The sequence below is a fragment of the Salvelinus sp. IW2-2015 genome, unplaced genomic scaffold, assembly GCF_002910315.2.
Source record: "Salvelinus sp. IW2-2015 unplaced genomic scaffold, ASM291031v2 Un_scaffold3399, whole genome shotgun sequence".
Lineage (NCBI taxonomy): Eukaryota > Metazoa > Chordata > Actinopteri > Salmoniformes > Salmonidae > Salvelinus > Salvelinus sp. IW2-2015.
In genome coordinates this window covers 93,779-99,707 of record NW_019944680.1, presented here as the reverse complement: position 1 = coordinate 99,707, position 5,929 = coordinate 93,779, and positions in this window count along the sequence as shown.

Here is a 5,929-nt window from a genome sequence, read left to right as displayed (position 1 = left end):
CACCCACACACACACACACACACACACACACACACACAACCGTACCATGGGAATTACAGGATGGGAAGAGTTCAAAAGCAGCACAAAAGCAGTAAGTAAACAACAAGCATTTAGCTGCACCTTTTTTTTATACCTGCTGTAAACTGTGCACGAGACCATTAAAAATTGTATTCTATTTTTTATTTGGAAAATAAACTTTCAATCCATCACAATAAGCTGTGGCTAAATGGAAAGTCAAGTTGACAGATGTTCCCTAGGTGAGGTAGGGATGGGGTGAGGGAGGGAGGGAGGGAGGAGGGATGGGGGTGAGAAGGGAGGGAGGGAGGGAGGGGAGGGAGGGAGGGAGGGAGGGAGGGAGGGAGGGAGGAGGAGGAGGGAGGAGGAGGGAGGGAGGGAGGGAGGGAGGGGGGACGGGGTGAGGTAGGGATGGGGTGAGGGAGGGAGGGAGGGAGGGAGGGATGGGGTGAGGGAGCGGAGGGAGGGAGGGAGGAGGGAGGGAGGGAGGAGGGAGGGGAGGGAGGGGGGTGAGGTAGGGATGGGGGTGACGGTAGGGATGTGGAGGGAGAGGGAGGGAGGGGAGGGAGGGAGGGAGGAGGAGGGAGGGAGGGGGGAGGGAGGGAGGGATGGGGTGAGGGAGGGATGGGAGGGAGTGGAGGGAAGGGAGGGATGGAGGGAGGGAGGGAGGGAGGGAGGGCAGGGAAGGGAGGGAGGAGGGAGGGAGGAGGGAGGGATGGGGGTGAGGTAGGTAGGAGGGAGGGAGGGGGAGGGATGGGGTGAGGAGGGAGGGAGGGGAGGAGGGATGGGGGTGAGGTAGGGATGGGAGGGAAGGGAGGGAGGATGGGGGTGAGGTAGGGAGGGAGGGAGGGAGGGGGGAGGGAGGGATGGGGGTGAGGGAGGGAGGGAGGGAGGGAGGGAGGGAGGGAGGAGGGAGGGAGGGAGGAGCGGGGAGCGGGGGAGTAAGGGGCAGTGGCATCTCTACACCAAAGCCGGTGGAGAAGGTATTTTTGCTTTGAATGTATTAAACGCTCGGTCATCACTTTTGATTGAAGCTTTCCATTGAAAAGCTGGTTTTGGAAGTGTCTGCACCAACAAATCATAAAATCATATCAAACTTTATTTGTCAAAGGTGCCAAATACAACAGGTGTAAACCGTAGCYGAAAATGCTTACTTCCTAGCCCTTAACCATCAATGCAGTTCAAGAAATAGAGTTAAGAAAATATTTATTAAATAAACGAAMAGAAATATTTTTATTTATGGTACACAATAAAATAACAATAATGAAGATATATTAAATGGTCTCATACACATATTTAGGAGATGTTATTGCGGGTGTAGCAAAATGCTTATTTTGTATTTTTATTTAGTTAGGCACCCGGTCCACTACATCCCCGTCGATGTGAATGGGGGCCAGTTCTGCTCTCCTTTTCCTCATCTCCTTTGTCTTGCTCACATTGAGGGAGAGGTTGCTGTCCTGGCACCACACTGCCAAGGTTCTAACCGCCTACCTATAAGCTGTCGCATCGTTGTCGGTGATCAGGCCTACCACCGTTGTGTCGTCAGCAAACTTAATGATGGTGTTTGAGTCGTGCTTGGCCACACAGTCATGAATGAACAGGGAGTACAGGAGGGGACTGAGCACYCACCCCTGAGGGGCTTCTCAGAAGGATCCCCGATCTGTGTCCCCTTTTCCGGCGTCTTTTCTTCACGCAAAAGGCGTGGATCTGGGCCTGTTTCAGTGAAATCAGGACATCCTTCTCGTCGGTCTAGTTAAAGGAAAAAGTTTCTTCCAGTCCATGGTGAGTAATCGCTTTTCTGATGTCCAGAAGTTATTTTTCGGTCATAAGGGACGYTAACAGCAACATTATGTACACAATAAGTAAAAAACTAAGTTACACAAAACACAAATAAAATTACAAAATTGTACAATTGTTTGGGAGAATGTAAAACGTCAGCCATGTTCTTCGGCGCCATCTTGAAATTCTGAGGGTCTGAGGACATAGCGGGATTTAAGCATCCGGATTAGTGTCCCGCTCCTTGAAAGCGGCAGTTCTAGCCTTTAGCACGGTGCAGATGTTGCCTGTAATCCACAGCTTCTGGTTGGGATATGTACGTACGGTTACTGTGTGGACGACGTCGTTGATGCACTTATTGATGAAGCCGGTGACTGAGCTGGTATACTCCTCAATGCCATTGGATGAATCCCGGAACATATTCCAGTCTGTGCTAGCAAAACATACTGTAGCATAGCATCCGCATCATCTTACCACCTCAGTATTGAGCTGGTACGTCCTGCTTTAGTTTTTGCTTGTAAGCTGGAATCAGGAGGATAGAATCATGATCTTCCACTTTTTATACATAACATATCTGTTTGGAGGATTTTCATGAAATAAGTTCTGATCAGGTCCAATCTACTGATGATTGATTTCTCTGAAATATATGTATATTTAAATAATTTAGCTATACCATCTCTAGAAAACTGTTACTCATCTGGATCAAGTTGCAACCTAACCTTATCAATATGGGCTTGGCCTTAATGAATAATCCATACTACACTTGCAGAGTCATTCCTCATCATGTTTGGTTGTGTTCCACAGTGTGACTGCAGTGTTGTACCTCATCCTGTTTGGTTGTGTTCCACAGTGTGACTGCAGTATTGTACCTCATCCTGTTTGGTTGTGTTCCACAGTGTGACTGCAGTATTGTACCTCATCGTGTTAGGTTGTGTTCCACAGTGTGGACTGCAGCATTGTACCTCATCGGTGGTGGTTGTGTTCCACAGTGTGACTGCAGCATTGTACCTCATGCGTTTTGGTTGTTCACAGTGTGATGCAGCATTCGTACCTCATCGTGTTGGTTGTGTTCCACAGTGTGACTGCCAGTATTGTACCTCCATGTTTTGGTTGTGTTTCAAGTGTGACTGCAGTATTTGTACGCTCATCGTGTTTGGTTGGTGTTCCACAGTGTGACTGCAGTATTGTACCTCTCATCGTGTTTGGTTGTGTTCCACAGTGTGACTACAGACCCTGCTGGCTCTATTGTATTTCCAGGTTATCCTTTATCAAAGTGTGTTGCTTGTGTTCTCTATCCAGGCACATCTCAGTTGACGGGGGAACACACACAACCTGTTTCAACTGTGTTACTTTTATTCTTGCTTTCAAATCAAGTGATTAAATTGAAATGAAGAAGAAAAATTTTGAGAATAAGAGAGTATACTTGTGGCTCTCATCTCATCACGTTGAGCAGTATGTGCGGTTGTTCATTTCCGTGGAGACATGGCTGAGCAGGAAGAAGTGGAGAGGCGGAGAGGGTAATGTAATTTGCCACAGTTTCCTTGAGCAGTGGGGTCTCTGTTTTAATGAAGTTCTAGATTGGTTTTTGCTATCGGACGTAATTGGATAAGTGATAAAAACATACTGTAGCATTGCTATCGTGCTATAAAACTTTCTCTCAAACACACTTGTGTATGCATGCTCACACGACACACAACACACACACACAAACACACACACACACACCAACACACACAACACACACACACACACACACAACACACACACACACACACCACACACACACACACACACACACACACACACACACACACACACACACACCGCATACACGCCACACACGCTCGCACGCACCGCACGCTCACACGCACACGCACATGCACACATGCACACACGCTCACCACCCACATGCACACACACGCACACACGCTCACACGCGCAACGTCCACACGCACAACAGCGCGCACGCCACACGCACACACACACATACAACGCATCAGCACACGCACACACATACACCCGCACGCACACACGCACACGCACACACGCACACACACCCACACGCACACAACACGCACCACGCTACACACGCGCAAGCCACACGCACACGCACACACACACGTCAACGCACACACGCGCACGAACACGCACACACACACGCACGGCACGCACACACACACACGCTCACACGCACACACGCACGCTCAACGCCACGCACACACACACACACAACACGCACACACACACACACACACACACGCTCACAGACGCACACGACGCACGCTCACACGCACATGCACACACGCACACGACGCACGCACACGCACGCACGCGCTCGCACGCCGCGCACACACACACACACCACACACACACATGTGTTAGTCACCATAAGAACGTTTAAGGAACTGGGGGATTGAACAACATTTCCGTTGAGAATCACAGATTAACATTGCTGTGTTTTTTTTGGAGGACAAAAACTGGCTTCATTTTTTAGTAATTTGTTTTCTTCCTCGTTCCTTTATTCTCTCCCTCCATCCAGTCAGAAAGTTGTTGCCGTGTGAAAACAGAGCAGCCATCTGGTGAGACACAGGGTCAAGGAACACCTCCGCTTAGGTAAGCTTCACCGGCTGCTATGTCTGTGTGGTGTGTGTGTGTGTGTGTGTGTGTGTGTGTGTGTGTGTGTGTGTGTGTGTGTGTGTGTGTGTGTGTGTGTGTGTGTGTGGTGTGTGTGTGTTGTGTGTGTGTGTGTGTGTGTGTGTGTTGGTGGTGTGTGTGTGTGTGTGTGTGTGTAGGGCAGTAACAGTAACAGTACGTGTTTTGGATTTGTATCATAGAAAAGCATTTATTTTTTACTTTTTTTAATGTAATCTTTATTTAACTTGGCAAGTCAGTAATAACAAATTCTTATTTACAATGACGGCCTATCGAGGAACAGTGGGTTAACTGCTTTATTCAGAGGCAGACCGACAGATTTTCTTTACTTTCTCAGCTCCAGGATTCAATCCAGCAACCTTTCAGTTACTGGCCCACGCTCCACCACACTAGGCTACCTGAGATAGGTATCACGAGAGAGAGACCGACCGACCGACCGACACAAGACAGAAAGACAGACAGACAACAGACCAGACACAGTGTGTGTGGTGTGTGTGTGTGTGGTGTGTGTGTGTGTGTGTGTGTGTGTGTGTGTGTGTGTGTGTGTGTGTGGTGTGTGTGTGTGTGTGTGTGGTGTGTGTGTGTGTGTGGTGTTGTGTGTGTGTGTGTGTGTGTGTGTGTGTGTGTGTGTGTGTGTTGTGTCTGTGTCTGTGTAGCTTCAGCCCTAATTTAGGGACTCTTTGTCTAGAGCTGCATGGCAAATGGTCCAGGAAGACAAGGAAAGCACAAAGGACAATGCCCAAGGTCAGCCTTCCCTCTGAGGAGCCAAAATGTATCTCTCTGTTACAGTATCCAGAGACTGACTATTGTGACAGAATAATACTATAGTATCCATGTCTGAAGTTTATCTTTAAGGATGTATTATCTCTGTGGTAACTTGAATCTGTAAAGGGTGAACTCTGATTTACTCAAAGGGGTTTTATGGTTCTCTCAGGAAGTATATCTTATTTACATTAGTCTCATCCTCCATAAAAGCCTTTAGATGCTGTGACACTTCTGGATATTGGGCCTGGGAGTGTTTGGGTTATTGTAAAATTGGTATCGTTTGATTGGTCAATGGTTGTCGGTTTTGGGTTGAAAGGTTCCATCGTCAGATGTTATAAATGGAATGGTCTGTTGTTCCCTCTTTATCCTGTATCCAGTCCATGGAGGACGGTTGCATTCGGCGCACGTGACAAATAAAATGTGATTTTGTATGATCAATTCTCATTTCCCAGGCTTCCTAGGCCTCTGGCCTGATAAGCATCTCGCTGTTCATGCTTTATCGTTAAAGTTAACTGTAAGATATACGTGTTTAGAATGAGCGTTGTTAATGTCGGTATTGCCTTGTAACTTTATTCATGCCCTGCACAGTGCATTTGGAACATATTTAGACCACTTAGACCACTTGGACCTGCTATTTTCAACTCTTGATGATCGGCTATGAAAAGCCAACTGAAAATTATTCAGGTATTATTTGACCATGCTTGTCACTTATGAACATTTT